The following is a 20255-nucleotide window of genomic DNA, read 5'->3' as shown; positions in this document are numbered from 1 at the left end:
CGTTTCGTAATAGAGTGGATGTTTCGGCGGTTGTCGTTCTTCGCGTTCAATGATACCAAATTCCTAGCTGCAGACTAGTAATTAATATCAAAGACTCGTTCTTATTCTGTCGGTATCGATAGTCTAAGAGTTTAACCACGTGGTATGGTTAAAAGATTCAGCAATGGTCCACAACCTTTGTCCTCCCCTAATGGAGAAAAACATGGTCTGCAACCTTTAGTCATCTCGTCTGCTGATCGAAAACCCGAGTAGGGGTTTTATTTTTTCTAACTGGCTAGCTTGCTAGCTACTTTTTTTTTTTTTTTTTTTACCTTTATTTAACCAGGCAAGTCAGTTAAGAACACATTCTTATTTTCAATGACGGCCTGGGAACATTGGGTTAACTGCCTGTTCAGGGGCAGAACGACAGATTTGTACCTTGTCAGCTCGGGGGTTTGAACTCGCAACCTTCCGGTTTCTAGTCCAACGCTCTAACCACTAGGCTACGCTTCCAGTCACAAATTAGAGAAAACTTCACTGTGGCCATTTTACTCGTCCTATCAGAGCTAGTTAGGCTGTTTTTATGTTATCCAGAGCATTGGTGACTGTAACTGTGCAGCTGGCAAAAATTTAATTATGCTTTTTTGCCAACGTTTACTGACACCGGCCATATTTAACGGGTGTTCAGAGTTTGGAAATTGGTCAGTTAATCTGCGCTCTAGCACACTCAGACAAGAGTGGTCTGAAATCGGAGTAGATAGCCAGAGCGAATTTACCAGCTATGTCTATTGTCAGTTGTCGCAGTGACATCATGAACATTCTATTGAAATGGTTACTTGCATAGTGGAGTCTTTTTGTTTAGACATGTAGCTAGCTAAACAATGAAACATAATCCCAACTCATAATGTTACTATCCTGCACGAATCTGCAGGTAGCTAACCAATAAGGTTCAGTGTTAGCTAGCTAACATTAAGCTATAACTAGCAATGCAAATGGCTCTGAGATACGAATAGTATTACTACACAGAACATACATATAACATTAACTAACGAGACAGCCAGCTAAGGTTAGCCAGATAGCCAACAGCACGTTTTAACATGAAATTAAAATTACTTTCTGACAAAATTAGAAACGTGTAATATCTGAAAATGTTGCTAGCTAGACTATTTTTACCTGTATACATCCTCCCTCTCTGTCACAGATACCATGGTTGCCCTTAGTTTGAAGATGTAATCTGAAGACAGATGTTTTATACAATAGCCTTCTGTGTGTTCTCTTTTCGACTCCCTCGTAATATTTGCAATCAAACGCCTGAATTTTCTCCATCTCCTTAGCTATCATATTGTAATTCCACTGGGCATTCCACTGTTTTCAAAACTTGGTCCTCCAGAAAGTGGAGAGCAACACTTTTGCAATTCTACTACAGTACTTGATATCTTTCAAAAAAAGTTGCGTTACAAATGATTACCTACACATACTGACCAGCTCATGTTATAGACAGAAGCGTGCTACATGGCAGACCAATCCAAACGCATCTCTCGGCATATCCAGCCCATCCATTCTTCTCAGCCAATCATGGCTTGCGGGAAGGTTCCCGTCCTTTTCTGTGGCTAAACCAACTAGGCTCGTAATTTAACAATTTGCTTCGTATTTACAGATGGCATGCAAGTTTGTTATTAAGACACATGAAAGTTCACATGTTCCAGAAGGCATTTCTTCCCAAAAAAAACATTTTGATTTCTAAAAAAAGTTTACATTCAAATGGAGTGCAACATACGCTTAGTTTCCTGAAACGAGTCACATATGTGCTTACGGGACTCTTATCCAGGTTCATATATCTGTAGGTGATGGCTTTGTTATGGAAGATTTTTTGAAATCAACAAAGCATGAGAACTTTTGTTTTGTTGTAGTCTGCTGTTAATGCATAGCATTTTCCCAAGGTTGCTGTTGACACATATTCCATGGTAGTTATTGAGATCACATTTGTCCTTGGTTCCAAGTATTGTGGAAGATGCCAGAGCTGCGGATGAGTGTTTAAGTGTTTAAGCATAGCAAATTGGAATTTGTGGTCTATATATTTTATCATTTCATTGAGGATACCATCAACACCACAGGCCTTTTTGGGTTGGAGGTTTATCCTGTACATTCAATGTAATTGGACAATCCAGTGGGTTTTGGAAGTCTTTAGTAGTTGATTCTAAGACACCTCACTATTACAGTGAAACGTTTTGTCCAGGAAGTTGTCTTGAAGGGATTGAATTTGTTGTTGCCTAATTGTTTTTGATAGATGGAACGAAAATAGTGTAGAAACCTATGACATTTCTTAATATTATGCAGTTTCTTTGGCTTTGATGCCTCATGATTTGAGTATTTCTCTGTTCAAGTAGACTGATTTTGCTGTGATCTGATAAGGGTGTCAGTGGGCTGACTGTGAACGCTCTGAGAGACTCTGTATTGATGTCAGTGACAAAGTAATATACAGTACTACTGCCAAGGGATGAGCTGTAGGTGTACCTACCATAAGAGTTCCCTCAAACCCTACCCCGAGGTTGTGGCTGTGGGTGATGTGGTGTGGGTGTAGGACCTCTTGGTGTGGATCCTCTTGGTGCAGGTTCTCCGGGGGGGTGCATTTCTGGGAGGGTGTCTCGCTGGTCTGGGCATGGTGTCCATTTCTCTATTGCTCCTGTATGAGGTGCTGGGGCTGCGGTTAAGGGTGATGTCCCTCAGGGCCCTAGCAACGGTGGGCACTGCTGCCTTGTAGAGGTGGACCTGGTCATAAAGGCTGTTTTAGTCCAAGTTGGAGTGGTGGGCCAGGTAAATACAGTGGGGCAAAAAAGTATTTAGTCAGCCACCAATTGTGCAAGTTCTCCCACTTCAAAAGATGAGAGAGGCCTGTAATTTTCATCATAGGTACACTTCAACTATGACAGACAAAATGCGAGAAAAAAAATCAAGAAAATCACATTGTAGGATTTTTAATGAATTTATTTGCAAATTATGGTGGAAAACAAGTATTTGGTCAATAACAAAAGTTTATCTCAATACTTTGTTATATACCCTTTGTTAGCAATGACAGATATCAAACGTTTTCTGTAAGTCTTCACAAGGTTTTCACACACTTTTGCTGGTATTTTGGCCCATTCCTCCATGCAGATCTCCTCTAGAGCAGTGATGTTTTGGGGCTGTTGCTGGGCAACACAGACTTTCAACCCCCTCCAAAGATTTTCTATGGGGTTGAGATCTGGAGACTGGCTAGGCCACTCCAGGACCTTGAAATGCTTCTCACGAAGCCACACCTTCATTGCCCAGGTGGTGTGTTTGGGATCATTGTCATGCTGAAAGACCCAGCCACGTTTCATCTTCAATGCCCTTGCTGATGGAAGGAGGTTTTCACTCAAAATCTCACGATACATGGCCCCATTCATTCTTTCCTTTACGCGGATCAGTCGTCCTGGTCCCTTTGCAGAAAAACAGCCCCAAAGCATGATGTTTCCACCCCAATGCTTCAACTTAGCATTCTTTGTCCTCCAAACACTACGAGTTGAGTTTTTACCAAAAAGTTCTATTTTGGTTTCATCTGACCATATGACATTCTCCCAATCTTCTTCTGGATCATCCAAATGCTCTCTAGCAAACTTCAGACGGACCTGAACATGTACTGGCTTAAGCAGGGGGACACGTCTGGCACTGCAGGATTTGAGTCCCTGGCGGCGTAGTGTGTTACTTATGGTAGGCTTTGTTACTTTGGTCCCAGCTCTCTGCAGGTCATTCATAGGTCCCCCATGTGGTTCTGGGATTTTTGCTCACCGTTCTTGTGATAATTTTGACCCCCACGGGGTGAGATCTTGCGTGGAGCCCCAGATCGAGGGAGATTATCAGTGGTCTTGTACATCTTCCATTTCCTAATAATTGCTCCCACAGTTGATTTCTTCAAACCAAGCTGCTTAGCTATTGCAGATTCAGTCTTCCCAGCCTTCCCAGCAGGTCTACAATTTTGTTTCTGGTGTCCTTTGACAGCTCTTTGGTCTTGGCCATAGTGGAGTTTGGAGTGTGACTGTTTGAGGTTGTGGACAGGTGTCTTTTATACTGATAACAAGTTCAAACAGGTGCCATTAATACAGGTAACAAGTGGAGGACAGAGGAGCCTCTTAAAGAAGAAGGTCAGGTCTGTGAGAGTCAGAAGTCTTGCTTGTTTGTAGGTGACCAAAATCTTATTTTCCACCATAATTTGCAAATAAATTCATTAAAAATCCTACAATGTGATTTTCTGGAGAAAAAAAATCGCATTTTGTCTGTCATAGTTGGAGTGTACCTATGATGAAAATTACAGGCCTCTCTCATTTTTTTAAGTGGGAGAACTTGCACATTTGGTGGCTGACTAAATACTTTTTTGCCCCACTGTATTTGGTTTTGAGGCACAGTCCTGGTAAATGCTTGCATTCACCCACTGTGGCTGTGTGAAAGGATTTTTGTGGTAGCAGGGTTGAGATTTTCTCTTTCTTGAGTCGGAAGTGCTGTTCCAGTGTGTCAGCTGTCTTGGTGCTGGATAGAGGGAGGGACACAGAGTGATGGATAGATGGAGCGATACATGAGGGCAGGATGGACATCAGAGGGCGCCGACAGAGATGGCCGCCTCGCTTCGCGTTCCTAGGAAACTATGCACTTTTTTGTTATTTTACGTGTTATTTCTTACATTTGTACCCCAGGTCATTTTAGGTTTCATTACATACAGTCGAGAAGAACTACTGAATATAAGATCAGCGTCAACTCACCATCAGTACGACCAAGAATATGTTTTCTGCGACGCGGATCCTGTGTTCTGCCTTACAAACAGGACAACGGAATGGATCGCATGCAGCGACCCAAGGAAACGACTCCGAAAAAGAGGGAAACGTAGCGGTCTTCTGGTCAGACTCAGGACAAGGGCACATCGCGCACCACTCCCCAGCATTCTTCTTGCCAATGTCCAGTCTCTTGACAACAAGGTTGATGAAATCCGAGCAAGGGTAGCATTCCAGAGGGACATCAGAGACTGCAACGTTCTCTGCTTCACGGAAACATGGCTCACTGGAAAGACGCTATCCGGGGTGGTGCAGCCAACGGGTTTCTCCACGCATCGCGCCGACAGAAACAAACATCTTTCTGGTAAGAAGAGTGGCGGGGGCGTATGCCTCATGACTAACGAGACATGGTGTGATGAAGGAAACATACAGGAACTCAAATCCTTCTGTTCACCTGATTTAGAATTCCTCACAATCAAATGTAGACCGCATTATCTTCCAAGAGAATTCTCTTCGATTATAATCACAGCCGTATATATCCCCCCCCAAGCAGACACATCGATGGCTCTGAACAAACTTTATTTAACTCTTTGCAAACTGGAAACCATTTATCCGGAGGCTGCATTCATTGTAGCTGGGGATTTTAACAAAACTAATCTGAAAACAAGACTCCCTAAATTTTATCAGCATATCGATTGCGCAACCAGGGGTGGTAAAACCTTGGATCATTGTTACTCTAACTTCCGCGACGCATATAAGGCCCTGCCCCGCCCCCCTTTCGGAAAAGCTGACCACGACTCCATTTTGTTGATCCCTGCCTACAGGCAGAAACTTAAACAAGAGGCTCCCACGCTGAGGTCTGTCCAACGCTGGTCAGACCAAGCTGACTCCACACTCCAAGACTGCTTCCATCACGTGGACTGGGACATGTTTCGTATTGCGTCAGATAAAAATATTGACGAATACGCTGATTCGGTGTGCGAGTTCATTAGAACGTGCGTTGAAGATGTCGTTCCCATAGCAACGATAAAAACATTCCCTAACCAGAAACCGTGGATTGATGGCAGCATTCGCGTGAAACTGAAAGCGCGAACCACTGCTTTTAATCAGGGCAAGGTGTCTGGCAACATGACCGAATACAAACAGTGCAGCTATTCCCTCCGCAAGGCTATTAAACAAGCTAAGCGTCAGTACACGCTGAGGTCTGTCCAACGCTGGTCAGACCAAGCTGACTCCACACTCCAAGACTGCTTCCATCACGTGGACTGGGACATGTTTCGTATTGCGTCAGATAAAAATATTGACGAATACGCTGTTTCGGTGTGCGAGTCCATTAGAACGTGCGTTGAAGATGTCGTTCCCATAGCAATGATAAAAACATTCCCTAACCAGAAACCGTGGATTGATGGCAGCATTTGCGTGAAACTGAAAGCGCAAACCACTGCTTTTAATCAGGAAGATGAAGAGGAATAAACAGACTCACCCCATCGCGACGTCCCCCAAAGGTTAACTCTCTAGCCCTCGCTATCTCCCTGCTTGCTAACTCGGCCTGCTAACGGCTAGCTTGTCAAGGTCCGGTCCGCTAACTGCTACCTTGTCTAGCTCGGGCCTACGAACTGTTAGCTTGTTAGCACAGGCCTGCTAACCGTCTGAACCACCGCGTCCCAATCACTCTCTGACCCCATTTACTTTTTGATTTTTAATTTGTTTATACCTTCCGGAAACCTGCCTCACCCAATGTGATACGGAATCGCTATTACTTTACTCTTATTTTTATTTTTATGACACACTCAAGAACCTCCAGACGCTAACCAGCTAACTAGCTACAAGCTATTTAGTCATTGTTAGTTTTTTAAAAACCTGGATAACACTCGCCAGCCCAGCCTCCCTGCCCATCCACCGCTGCCCCCTGGACACTGATCTCTTGGCTACATAGCTGACGCACGCTGGACTGTCCATTAATCACGGTACTCCTTTCTGCTTGTTTGTCTTACCTGTCGGCCCCGTTGCCTAGTCAACGCCATTTTACCTGCTGTTTGTTGTGCTAGCGGATTAGCCTCGCCTACTGTTTTTAGCTAGCTTTCCAAATTCAACACCTGTGATTACTGTATGCCTCGCTGTATGTCTCTCTCAGATGTCAATATGCCTTGTATACTGTTGTTCAGGTTAGTTATCATTGTTTTAGTTCACAATGGAGCCCCTAGACCCACTCTACATACCCCTGTTACCTCCTTTGTCCCACCTCCCACACATGCGGTGACCTCACCCATTACAACCAGCATGTCCAGAGATACAACGTCTCTCATCATCACCCAGTGCCTGGGCCTACCTCCGCTGTACCCGCACCCCACCATACCCCTGTCTGCGCATTATGCCCTGAATATATTCTACCATGCCCAGAAACCTGCTCCTCTTATCCTCTGCCCCCAACGCTCTAGGCGACCAGTTTTGATAGCCTTTAGCCGCACCCTCATACTACTCCTTCTCTGTTCCGCGGGTGATGTGGAGGTAAACCCAGGCCCTGCATGTCCCCAGGTACCCTCATTTGTTGACTTCTGTGATCGAAAAAGCCTTGGTTTTATGCATGTCAACATCAGAAGCCTCCTCCCTAAGTTTGTTTTACTCACTGCTTTAGCACACTCTGCTAACCCTGATGTCCTTGCCGTGTCTGAATCCTGGCTCAGGAAGGCCACCAAAAATTCAGAGATTTCCATACCCGACTATAACATCTTCCGTCAAGATAGAACTGCCAAAGGGGGCGGAGTTGCAGTCTACTGCAGAGACAGCCTGCAAAGTAATGTCATACTTTCCAGGTCCATACCCAAACAGTTCGAAATACTAATTTTGAAAATTACCCTCTCCAGAAATAAGTCTCTCACTGTTGCCGCCTGCTACCGACCACCCTCAGCTCCCAGCTGTGCCCTGGACACAATTTGTGAATTGATCGCCCCCCATCTAGCTTCAGAGTTTGTTCTGTTAGGTGACCTAAACTGGGATGTAAGCTAGATGCCCTCAATCTCACTCAAATCATCAAGGAACCCACCAGGTACAACCCTAACTCTGTAAACAAGGGCACCCTCATAGACGTCATCCTGACCAACTGGCCCTCCAAATACACCTCCGCTGTCTTCAACCAGGATCTCAGCGATCACTGCCTCATTGCCTGTATCCGCCACGGAGCCGCAGTCAAACGACCACCCCTCATCACTGTCAAACGCTCCCTAAAACACTTCTGTGAGCAGGCCTTTCTAATCGACCTGGCCCGGGTATCCTGGAAGGACATTGACCTCATCCCGTCAGTTGAGGATGCCTGGTCATTCTTTAAAAGTAACTTCCTCACCATTTTAGACAAGCATGCTCCGTTCAAAAAATGCAGAACCAAGAACAGATACAGCCCTTGGTTCACTCCAGACCTGACTGCCCTCGACCAGCACAAAAACATCCTGTGGCGGACTGCAATAGCATCGAATAGTTCAGGGAAGTCAGGAACCAATACACGCAGTCAGTCAGGAAAGCTAAGGCCAGCTTCTTCAGGCAGAAGTTTGCATCCTGTAGCTCCAACTCCAAAAAGTTCTGGGACACTGTGAAGTCCATGGAGAACAAGAGCACCTCCTCCCAGCTGCCCACTGCACTGAGGCTAGGTAACACGGTCTCCACCGATAAATCCAGGATTATCGAAAGCTTCAATAAGCACTTCTCAACGGCTGGCCATGCCTTCCGCCTGGCTACTCCAACCTCGGCCAACAGCTCCGCCCCCCCCCCGCAGCTCCTCGCCCAAGCCTCTCCAGGTTCTCCTTTACCCAAATCCAGATAGCAGATGTTCTGAAAGAGCTGCAAAACCTAGACCCGTACAAATCAGCTGGGCTTGACAATCTGGACCCTCTATTTCTGAAACTATCTGCCGCCATTGTCGCAACCCCTATTACCAGCCTGTTCAACCTCTCTTTGCCGGTCACGGGTGCACCTCAGCCACGCTCAAGGTACTAAACGATATCATAACCGCCATCGATAAAAGACAGTACTGTGCAGCCGTCTTCATCGACCTCGCCAAGGCTTGGCTTGCAGACAGAGTTCAGTGTGTCAAATCGGAGGGCATGCTGTCCGGTCCTCTGGCAGTCTCTATGGGGGTGCCACAGGGTTCAATTCTCGGGCCGACTCTTTTCTCTGTGTATATCAATGATGTTGCTCTTGCTGCGGGCGATTCCCTGATCCACCTCTACGCAGACGACACCATTCTATATACTTTCGGCCCGTCATTGGACACTGTGCTATCTAACCTCCAAACGAGCTTCAATGCCATACAGCACTCCTTCCGTGGCCTCCAACTGCTCTTAAACGCGAGTAAAACCAAATGCATGCTTTTCAACCGATCGCTTCCTGCACCCGCATGCCTGACTAGCATCACCACCCTGGATGGTTCCGACCTTGAATATGTGGACATCTATAAGTACCTAGGTGTCTGGCTAGACTGCAAACTCTCCTTCCAGACTCACATCAAACATCTCCAATCGAAAATCAAATCAAGAGTCGGCTTTCTATTCCGCAACAAAGCCTCCTTCACTCACGCCGCCAAGCTTACCCTAGTAAAACTGACTATCTTACCGATCCTCGACTTCGGCGATGTCATCTACAAAATGGCTTCCAACACTCGTTTTGTCACCAAAGCACCTTATACCACCCACCACTGCGACTTGTATGCTCTAGTCGGCTGGCCCTCGCTACATATTCGTCGCCAGACCCACTGGCTCCAGGTCATCTACAAGTCCATGCTAGGTAAAGCTCCGCCTTATCTCAGTTCACTGGTCACGATGGCAACACCCATCCGTAGCACGCGCTCCAGCAGGTGTATCTCACTGATCATCCCTAAAGCCAACACCTCATTTGGCCGCCTTTCGTTCCAGTACTCTGCTGCCTGTGACTGGAACGAACTGCAAAAATCGCTGAAGTTGGAGACTTTTATCTCCCTCACCAACTTCAAACATCAGCTATCCGAGCAGCTAACCGATCGCTGCAGCTGTACATAGTCTATTGGTAAATAGCCCACCCATTTTCACCTACCTCATTCCCATACTGTTTTTATACTGTTTTTTTATTTATTTATTTACTTTTCTGCTCTTTTGCACACCAATATCTCTACCTGTACATGACCATCTGATCATTTATCACTCCAGTGTTAATCTGCAAAATTGTATTATTCGCCTACCTCCTCATGCCTTTTGCACACATTGTATATAGACTGCCCATTTTTTTTTCTACTGTGTTATTGACTTGTTAATTGTTTACTCCATGTGTAACTCTGTGTTGTCTGTTCACACTGCTATGCTTTATCTTGGCCAGGTCGCAGTTGCAAATGAGAACTTGTTCTCAACTAGCCTACCTGGTTAAATAAAGGTGAAATAAAATAAAATAAAACAGAGACAAAGTAGAATCTCAATTCAACGGCTCAGACACAAGAGACATGTGGCAGGGTCTACAGTCAATCACGGACTACAAGAAGAAACCCAGCCCAGTCACGGACCAGGATGTCTTGCTCCCAGGCAGACTAAATAACTTTTTTGCCCGCTTTGAGGACAATACAGTGCCACTGACACGGCCTGCAACGAAAACATGCGGTCTCTCCTTCACTGCAGCCGAGGTGAGTAAGACATTTAAACGTGTTAACCCTCGCAAGGCTACAGGCCCAGACGGCATCCCCAGCCGCGCCCTCAGAGCATGCGCAGACCAGCTGGCCGGAGTGTTTACGGACATATTCAATCAATCCCTATACCAGTCTGCTGTTCCCACATGCTTCAAGAGGGCCACCATTGTTCCTGTTCCCAAGAAAGCTAAGGTAACTGAGCTAAACGACTACCGCCCCGTAGCACTCACTTCCGTCATCATGAAGTGCTTTGAGAGACTAGTCAAGGACCATATCACCTCCACCCTTCCTGACACCCTAGACCCACTCCAATTTGCTTACCGCCCAAATAGGTCCACAGACGATGCAATCTCAACCACACTGCACACTGCCCTAACCCACCTGGACAAGAGGAATACCTATGTGAGAATGCTGTTCATCGACTACAGCTCGGCTTTCAACACCATAGTACCCTCCAAGCTCGTCATCAAGCTCGAGACCCTGGGTCTCGACCCCGCCCTGTGCAACTGGGTACTGGACTTCCTGACGGGCCGCCCCCAGGTGGTGAGGGTAGGCAACAACCAACATCTCCTCCCCGCTGATCCTCAACACGGGGGCCCCACAAGGGTGCGTTCTGAGCCCTCTCCTGTACTCCCTGTTCACCCACGACTGCGTGGCCACGCACGCCTCCAACTCAATCATCAAGTTTGCGGACGACACAACAGTGGTAGGCTTGATTACCAACAACGACGAGACGGCCTACAGGGAGGAGGTGAGGGCCCTCGGAGTGTGGTGTCAGGAAAATAACCTCACACTCAACGTCAACAAAACTAAGGAGATGATTGTGGACTTCAGGAAACAGCAGAGGGAACACCCCCCTATCCACATCGATGGAACAGTAGTGGAGAGGGTAGCAAGTTTTAAGTTCCTCGGCATACACATCACAGACAAACTGAATTGGTCCACTCACACTGACAGCGTCGTGAAGAAGGCGCAGCAGCGCCTCTTCAACCTCAGGAGGCTGAAGAAATTCGGCTTGTCACCAAAAGCACTCACAAACTTCTACAGATGCACAATCGAGAGCATCCTGGCGGGCTGTATCACCGCCTGGTACGGCAACTGCTCCGCCCTCAACCGTAAGGCTCTCCAGAGGGTAGTGAGGTCTGCACAACGCATCACCGGGGCAAACTACCTGCCCTCCAGGACACCTACACCACCCGATGTTACAGGAAGGCCATAAAGATCATCAAGGACATCAACCACCCGAACCACTGCCTGTTCACCCCGCTATCATCCAGAAGGCGAGGTCAGTACAGGTGCATCAAAGCTGGGACCGAGAGACTGAAAAACAGCTTCTATCTCAAGGCCATCAGACTGTTAAACAGCCACCACTAACATTGAGTGGCTGCTGCCAACACACTGTCATTGACACTGACCCAACTCCAGCCACTTTAATAATGGGAATTGATGGGAAATGTTGTAAATATATCACTAGCCACTTTAAACAATGCTACCTTATATAATGTTACTTACCCTACATTATTCATCTCATATGCATACGTATATACTGTACTCTACATCATCGACTGCATCCTTATGTAATACATGTATCACTAGCCACTTTAACTATGCCACTTTGTTTACTTTGTCTACATTCTCATCTCATATGTATATACTGTACTCGATACCATCTACTGTATGCTGCTCTGTACCATCACTCATTCATATATCCTTATGTACATATTCTTTATCCCCTTACACTGTGTATAAGACAGTAGTTTTGGAATTGTTAGTTAGATTACTTGTTGGTTATCACTGCATTGTCGGAACTAGAAGCACAAGCATTTCGCTACACTCGCATTAACATCTGCTAACCATGTGTATGTGACAAATACATTTCATTTGATTTGATTTGATTTTGATTTGGGTTAGACCTGGGGAAAATTAGACGTTTTTCATAGTTAACCGTTGTGGAGTAGTAAACCCAAGGTTGTCCCAATCACTGCTCTGTGGTCTAGGTATTCTTGTAAATTGTAACACAATACAGCTCCTAAATCTTCATCTGATTCAGTAATCCCTGTTCTATTGTGCTACTACCTGCCTGCAGCTCTTGTGAACTAAACCAGAGTTCCTAACCAGATGAACTATGATTATCCTCAAAGGAGACGTTTGTCAACACCTCTGCAGTGACACACAGTGAGTGGTGTAGTTAAACACAACAGGACATCTGTGTAAGGGTTGGATATTATACTGTATATGACTACTCTGAGAGAGTGAGATGTCTGTCTGTCAGGCCTATCTAAACCATGATTAGATCCTTCCTCACCAACACACACACACACACACACGTACGTACACACATCTTGTGGGGACACACAATTCAGTCCCATTCAAAATCCTATTTTCCCTAAACCTAACCCGTACTCTTACCTTAACCCAAAAACATAAACCTAATGCTAGCTCCTATCCCTAACCCTTGCTCCTAACCCTGACCCTTAACGTAATTCTAACACTAATATTAACCTTAACCCTAAACCCCCTAGAAATAGCATTTGACCTTGTAGGGACTAACAAAATGTCCTTAGTTGGTCAAATGTTTGTTTGTTTACTATTCTTGTAGGGACTCCTGGCCCCCACAAGAATAGTTAAACACGTCCACAAACACACACACACACGTACACACTGTTACACTGATGCATCTGTCACTGAATAGGTGTTGACACTCCAGAATTCATCTCTCCTTCCTCCATCAGTCGACCAAACATGCTAGTAATATACTAGTTTAGGTGGATTTAGTTTCACATTCTCACAGCTTTTAGTGTGTGTGGGGGGGCTCAGGCTGGGGGAGGGGCGGTTGGAACCGACAGTGAGAATATTAGCATGTCAAAATCCCCCTGCAGCAATGATTCCCTTCTTTCTCTCGCTCTCTCACAGCTTAGAAATAAAGATTTCTACACTCATTTACTCACTCTACCTCACTCCGCCTTTTCACACACACATACACACACGTGAGTTGTCTCCATAGACATTAAAACTAGTAGATAGTGATAGCGCTGACGTCAGTTTGAAGCATGTCATATTGCTGAATGGGGCTGATTGGCACCATAAAATCGCTAAGGATCATGGTGAAAGTGGCTGTATGGTACATCATGGTTGATGTAGTCCTTTTCATCCTGCCTGAGTGCACGAGCCTCCTCATAGCCTGCCGGCCCGTGATTGGTCTGTGTCAGCACGTGGTCCTGTGTGAAGACAAATGTAGTAGTTAGAACGGATCACTATTTAATTAAATATCTAGTAGTTAGAATGCATCACTATTTAATTAAATATCTAGTAGTTAGAATGCATCACTATTTAATTAAATATCTAGTAGTTAGAATGCATCACTATTTAATTAAATATCTAGTAGTTAGAACGCATCACTATTTAATTAAATATCTAGTAGTTAGAATGCATCACTATTTAATTAAATATCTAGTAGTTAGAATGCATCACTATTTAATTAAATATCTAGTAGTTAGAATGCATCACTATTTAATTAAATATCTAGTAGTTAGAATGCATCACTATTTAATTAAATATCTAGTAGTTAGAATGCATCACTATTTAATTAAATATCTAGTAGTTAGAATGCATCACTATTTAATTAAATATCTAGTAGTTAGAATGCATCACTATTTAATTAAATATCTAGTAGTTAGAATGCATCACTATTTAATTAAATATCTAGTAGTTAGAATGCATCACTATTTAATTAAATATCTAGTAGTTAGAATGCATCACTATTTAATTAAATATCTAGTAGTTAGAATGCATCACTATTTAATTAAATATCTAGTAGTTAGAACGCATCACTATTTAATTAAATATCTAGTAGTTAGAATGCATCACTATTTAATTAAAATATCTAGTAGTTAGAATGCATCACTATTTAATTAAATATCTAGTAGTTAGAATGCATCACTATTTAATTAAATATCTAGTAGTTAGAATGCATCACTATTTAATTAACATTTACATTTACATTTAAGTCATTTAGCAGACGCTCTTATCCAGAGCGACTTACAAATTGGTGCATTCACCTTATGACCTCCAGTGGAACAGTAGTGCATCTAAATCTTTTCAGGGGGAGGGGGGGTGAGAGGGATTACTTTATCCTATCCTAGGTATTCCTTAAAGAGGTGGGGTTTCAGGTGTCTCCGGAAGGTGGTGATTGACTCCGCTGTCCTGGCGTCGTGAGGGAGTTTGTTCCACCATTGGGGGGCCAGAGCAGCGAACAGTTTTGACTGGGCTGAGCGGGAACTGTACTTCCTCAGTGGTAGGGAGGCGAGCAGGCCAGAGGTGGATGAACGCAGTGCCCTTGTTTGGGTGTAGGGCCTGATCAGAGCCTGGAGGTACTGAGGTGCCGTTCCCCTCACAGCTCCGTAGGCAAGCACCATGGTCTTGTAGCGGATGCGAGCTTCAACTGGAAGCCAGTGGAGGGAGCGGAGGAGCGGGGTGACGTGAGAGAACTTGGGAAGGTTGAACACCAGACGGGATGCGGCGTTCTGGATGAGTTGTAGGGGTTTAATGGCACAGGCAGGGAGCCCAGCCAACAGCGAGTTGCAGTAATCCAGACGGGAGATGACAAGTGCCTGGATTAGGACCTGCGCCGCTTCCTGTGTGAGGCAGGGTCGTACTCTGCGGATGTTGTAGAGCATGAACCTACAGGAACGGGCCACCGCCTTGATGTTAGTTGAGAACGACAGGGTGTTGTCCAGGATCACGCCAAGGTTCTTAGCGCTCTGGGAGGAGGACACAATGGAGTTGTCAACCGTGATGGCGAGATCATGGAACGGGCAGTCCTTCCCGGGAGGAAGAGCAGCTCCGTCTTGCCGAGGTTCAGCTTGAGGTGGTGATCCGTCATCCACACGGATATGTCTGCCAGACATGCAGAGATGCGATTCGCCACCTGGTCATCAGAAGGGGGAAAGGAGAAGATTAATTGTGTGTCGTCTGCATAGCAATGATAGGAGAGACCATGTGAGGTTATGACAGAGCCAAGTGACTTGGTGTATAGCGAGAATAGGAGAGGGCCTAGAACAGAGCCCTGGGGGACACCAGTGGTGAGAGCACGTGGTGTGGAGACGGATTCTCGCCACGCCACCTGGTAGGAGCGACCTGTCAGGTAGGACGCAATCCAAGCGTGGGCCGCGCCGGAGATGCCCAACTCGGAGAGGGTGGAGAGGAGGATCTGATGGTTCACAGTATCGAAGGCAGCCGATAGGTCTAGAAGGATGAGAGCAGAGGAGAGAGAGTTAGCTTTAGCAGTGCGGAGCGCCTCCGTGATACAGAGAAGAGCAGTCTCAGTTGAATGACTAGTCTTGAAACCTGACTGATTTGGATCAAGAAGGTCATTCTGAGAGAGATAGCGGGAGAGCTGGCCAAGGACGGCACGTTCAAGAGTTTTGGAGAGAAAAGAAAGATGGGATACTGGTCTGTAGTTGTTGACATCGGAGGGATCGAGTGTAGGTTTTTTCAGAAGGGTGCAACTCTCGCTCTCTTGAAGACGGAAGGGACGTAGCCAGCGGTCAGGGATGAGTTGATGAGCGAGGTGAGGTAAGGGAGGAGGTCTCCGGAAATGGTCTGGAGAAGAGAGGAGGGGATAGGGTCAAGCGGGCAGGTTGTAGGGCGGCCGGCCGTCACAAGACGCGAGATTTCATCTGGAGAGAGAGGGAGAAAGAGGTCAGAGCACAGGGTAGGGCAGTGTGAGCAGAACCAGCGGTGTCGTTTGACTTAGCAAACGAGGATCGGATGTCGTCGACCTTCTTTTCAAAATGGTTGACGAAGTCATCTGCAGAGAGGGAGGAGGGGGGGAGGGGGAGGAGGATTCAGGAGGGAGGAGAAGGTTGCAAAGAGCTTCCTAGGGTTAGAGGCAGATGCTTGGAATTTAGAGTGGTAGAAAGTGGCTTTAGCAGCAGAGAGAGAAGAGGAAAATGTAGAGAGGAGGGAGAAAGGATGTCAGGTCCGCAGGGAGGCGAGTTTTCCTCCATTTCCGCTCGGCTGCCCGGAGCCCTGTTCTGTGAGCTCGCAATGAGTCGTCGAGCCACGGAGCGGGAGGGGAGGACCGAGCCGGCCTGGAGGATAGGGGACATAGAGAGTCAAAGGATGCAGAAAGGGAGGAGAGGAGGGTTGAGGAGGCAGAATCAGGAGATAGGTTGGAGAAGGTTTGAGCAGAGGGAAGAGATGATAGGATGGAAGAGGAGAGAGTAGCGGGGGAGAGAGAGCGAAGGTTGGGACGGCGCGATACCATCCGAGTAGGGGCAGTGTGGGAAGTGTTGGATGAGAGCGAGAGGGAAAAGGATACAAGGTAGTGGTCGGAGACTTGGAGGGGAGTTGCAACGAGGTTAGTGGAAGAACAGCATCTAGTAAAGATGAGGTCGAGCGTATTTCCTGCCTTGTGAGTAGGGGGAGGTGAGAGGGTGAGGTCAAAAGAGGAGAGGAGTGGAAAGAAGGAGGCAGAGAGGAATGAGTCAAAGGTAGGCGTGGGGAGGTTAAAGTCGCCCAGAACTGTGAGAGGTGAGCCGTCCTCAGGAAAGGAGCTTATCAAGGCATCAAGCTCATTGATGAACTCTCCGAGGAACCTGGAGGGCGATAAATGATAAGGATGTTAAGCTTGAAAGGGCTGGTAACTGTGACAGCATGGAATTCAAAGGAGGCGATAGACAGATGGGTAAGGGGAGAAAGAGAGAATGACCACTTGGGAGAGATGAGGATCCCGGTGCCACCACCCCGCTGACCAGAAGCTCTCGGGGTGTGCGAGAACACGTGGGCAGACGAAGAGAGAGCAGTAGGAGTAGCAGTGTTGTCTGTGGTGATCCATGTTTCCGTCAGTGCCAAGAAGTCGAGGGACTGGAGGGAGACATAGGCGGAGATGAACTCTGCCTTGTTGGCCGCAGATCGGCAGTTCCAGAGGCTACCGGAGACCTGGAACTCCACGTGGGTCGTGCGCGCTGGGACCACCAGATTAGGTGGCCGCGCCACGCGGTGTGGAGCGTTTGTATGGTCTGTGCAGAGAGGAGAGAACAGGGATAGACAGACACATAGTTGACAGGCTACACAAGAGGCTACGCTAATGCAAAGGAGATTGGAATGACAAGTGGACTACACGTCACGAGTGTTCAGAGAGTTAAGCTTACGTAGCAAGAATCTTATTGACTAAAATGATTAAAATGATACAGTACTGCTGAAGTAGGCTAGCTGGCAGAGGCTGCGTTGTTGACTAAGTAGGCTAGTTGGCATTGGCTGCGTTGTTGACACTACACTAATCAAGTCGTTCCGTTGAGTGTAATAGTTTCTACTGTGCTGCTATTCGGGGCTAGCTGGCTAGCTAGCAGTGTTGATTACGTTACGCTATGCGTAAAAGAACGACAATAGCTGGCTAGCTAACCTAGGAAATCGCTCTAGACTACACAATTATCTTTGATACAAAGACGGCTATGTAGCTAGCTATGTAGCTAGCTACGATCAAACAAATCAAGCCGTTGTACTGTAATGAAATGAAATGAAAAATGTGATACTACCTGTGGAGCGAAGCGAAATGCGACCGGATTGTTGAGTGCAGAAGTTCTGTTCGGTAGACGTTGGCTAGCTGTTGGCTAGCTAGCAGAGTCTCCTGCGGACCGAGTGCAGATGCGACCGCTCGCTCCAACCCGGAAGTGATATTTAATTAAATAGTGATGCATTCTAACTACTAGATATTTAATTAAATAGTGATGCATTCTAACTACTAGATATTTAATTAAATAGTGATGCATTCTAACTACTAGATATTTAATTAAATAGTGATGCATCAAATAGTGATGCATTAAATATCTAGTAGTTAGAATGCATCACTATTTAATTAAATATCTAGTAGTTAGAATGCATCACTATTTAATCAAATATCTAGTAGTTAGAATGCATCACTATTTAATTAAATATCTAGTAGTTAGAATGCATCACTATTTAATTAAATATCTAGTAGTTAGAATGCATCACTATTTAATTAAATATCTAGTAGTTAGAATGCATCACTATTTAATTAAATATCTAGTAGTTAGAATGCATCACTATTTAATTAAATATCTAGTAGTTAGAATGCATCACTATTTAATTAAATATCTAGTAGTTAGAATGCATCACTATTTAATTAAATATCTAGTAGTTAGAACGCATCACTATTTAATTAAATATCTAGTAGTTAGAACGCATCACTATTTAATTAAATATCTAGTAGTTAGAACGCATCACTATTTAATTAAATATCTAGTAGTTAGAATGCATCACTATTTAATTAAATATCTAGTAGTTAGAATGCATCACTATTTAATTAAATATCTAGTAGTTAGAATGCATCACTATTTAATTAAATATCTAGTAGTTAGAATGCATCACTATTTAATTAAATATCTAGTAGTTAGAATGCATCACTATTTAATTAAATATCTAGTAGTTAGAACGCATCACTATTTAATTAAATATCTAGTAGTTAGAATGCATCACTATTTAATTAAAATATCTAGTAGTTAGAATGCATCACTATTTAATTAAATATCTAGTAGTTAGAATGCATCACTATTTAATTAAATATCTAGTAGTTAGAATGCATCACTATTTAATTAAATATCTAGTAGTTAGAATGCATCACTATTTAATTAAATATCTAGTAGTTAGAATGCATCACTATTTAATTAAATATCTAGTAGTTAGAATGCATCACTATTTAATTAAATATCTAGTAGTTAGAATGCATCACTATTTAATTAAATATCTAGTAGTTAGAACGCATCACTATTTAATTAAATATCTAGTAGTTAGAATGCATCACTATTTAATTAAATATCTAGTAGTTAGAATGCATCACTATTTAATTAAATATCTAGTAGTTAGAATGCATCACTATTTAATTAAATATCTAGTAGTTAGAATGCATCACTATTTAATTAAATATCTAGTAGTTAGAATGCATCACTATTTAATTAAATATCTAGTAGTTAGAATGCATCACTATTTAATTAAATATCTAGTAGTTAGAATGCATCACTATTTAATTAAATATCTAGTAGTTAGAATGCATCACTATTTAATTAAATATCTAGTAGTTAGAATGCATCACTATTTAATTAAATATCTAGTAGTTAGAATGCATCACTATTTAATTAAATATCTAGTAGTTAGAATGCATCACTATTTAATTAAATATCTAGTAGTTCGAAAGCATCACTATTTAATTAAATATCTAGTAGTTAGAATGCATCGCTATTTAATTAAATATCTAGTAGTTAGAATGCATCATTATTTAATTAAATATCTAGTAGTTAGAATGCATCACTATTTAATTAAATATCTAGTAGTTAGAATGCATCACTATTTAATTAAATATCTAGTAGTTAGAATGCATCACTATTTAATTAAATATCTAGTAGTTAGAACGCATCACTATTTAATTAAATATCTAGTAGTTAGTATGCATCACTATTTAATTAAATATCTAGTAGTTAGAACGCATCACTATTTAATTAAATATCTAGTAGTTAGAATGCATCACTATTTAATTAAATATCTAGTAGTTAGAATGCATCACTATTTAATTAAATATCTAGTAGTTAGAATGCATCACTATTTAATTAAATATCTAGTAGTTAGAATGCATCACTGTTTAATTAAATATCTAGTAGTTAGAATGCATCACTATTTAATTAAATATCTAGTAGTTAGAATGCATCACTATTTAATTAAATATCTAGTAGTTAGAACGCATCACTATTTAATTAAATATCACATTTTGTAGGGAACTTTAACATAATTCACCGTGGGGATCGAACTTGATTATAAACTAATTTTAAAGCCCAAAACAACAT

General features: G+C 43.8%; 1 protein-coding gene across 1 annotated transcript in view; it reads left to right on the top strand.

Moving 5' to 3' along the window:
- Positions 1-20255, top strand: part of LOC115114711 (ephrin type-A receptor 4-like) — a 76144-nt gene that overhangs the window by 17597 nt on the left and 38292 nt on the right. The window lies entirely within an intron of this gene.

Source organism: Oncorhynchus nerka, linkage group LG9b, assembly GCF_034236695.1.
Source record: "Oncorhynchus nerka isolate Pitt River linkage group LG9b, Oner_Uvic_2.0, whole genome shotgun sequence".
NCBI lineage: Eukaryota > Metazoa > Chordata > Actinopteri > Salmoniformes > Salmonidae > Oncorhynchus > Oncorhynchus nerka.
Note: the sequence above shows the minus strand (reverse complement) of the source record. Positions and strands in the feature narration are given on the sequence as shown.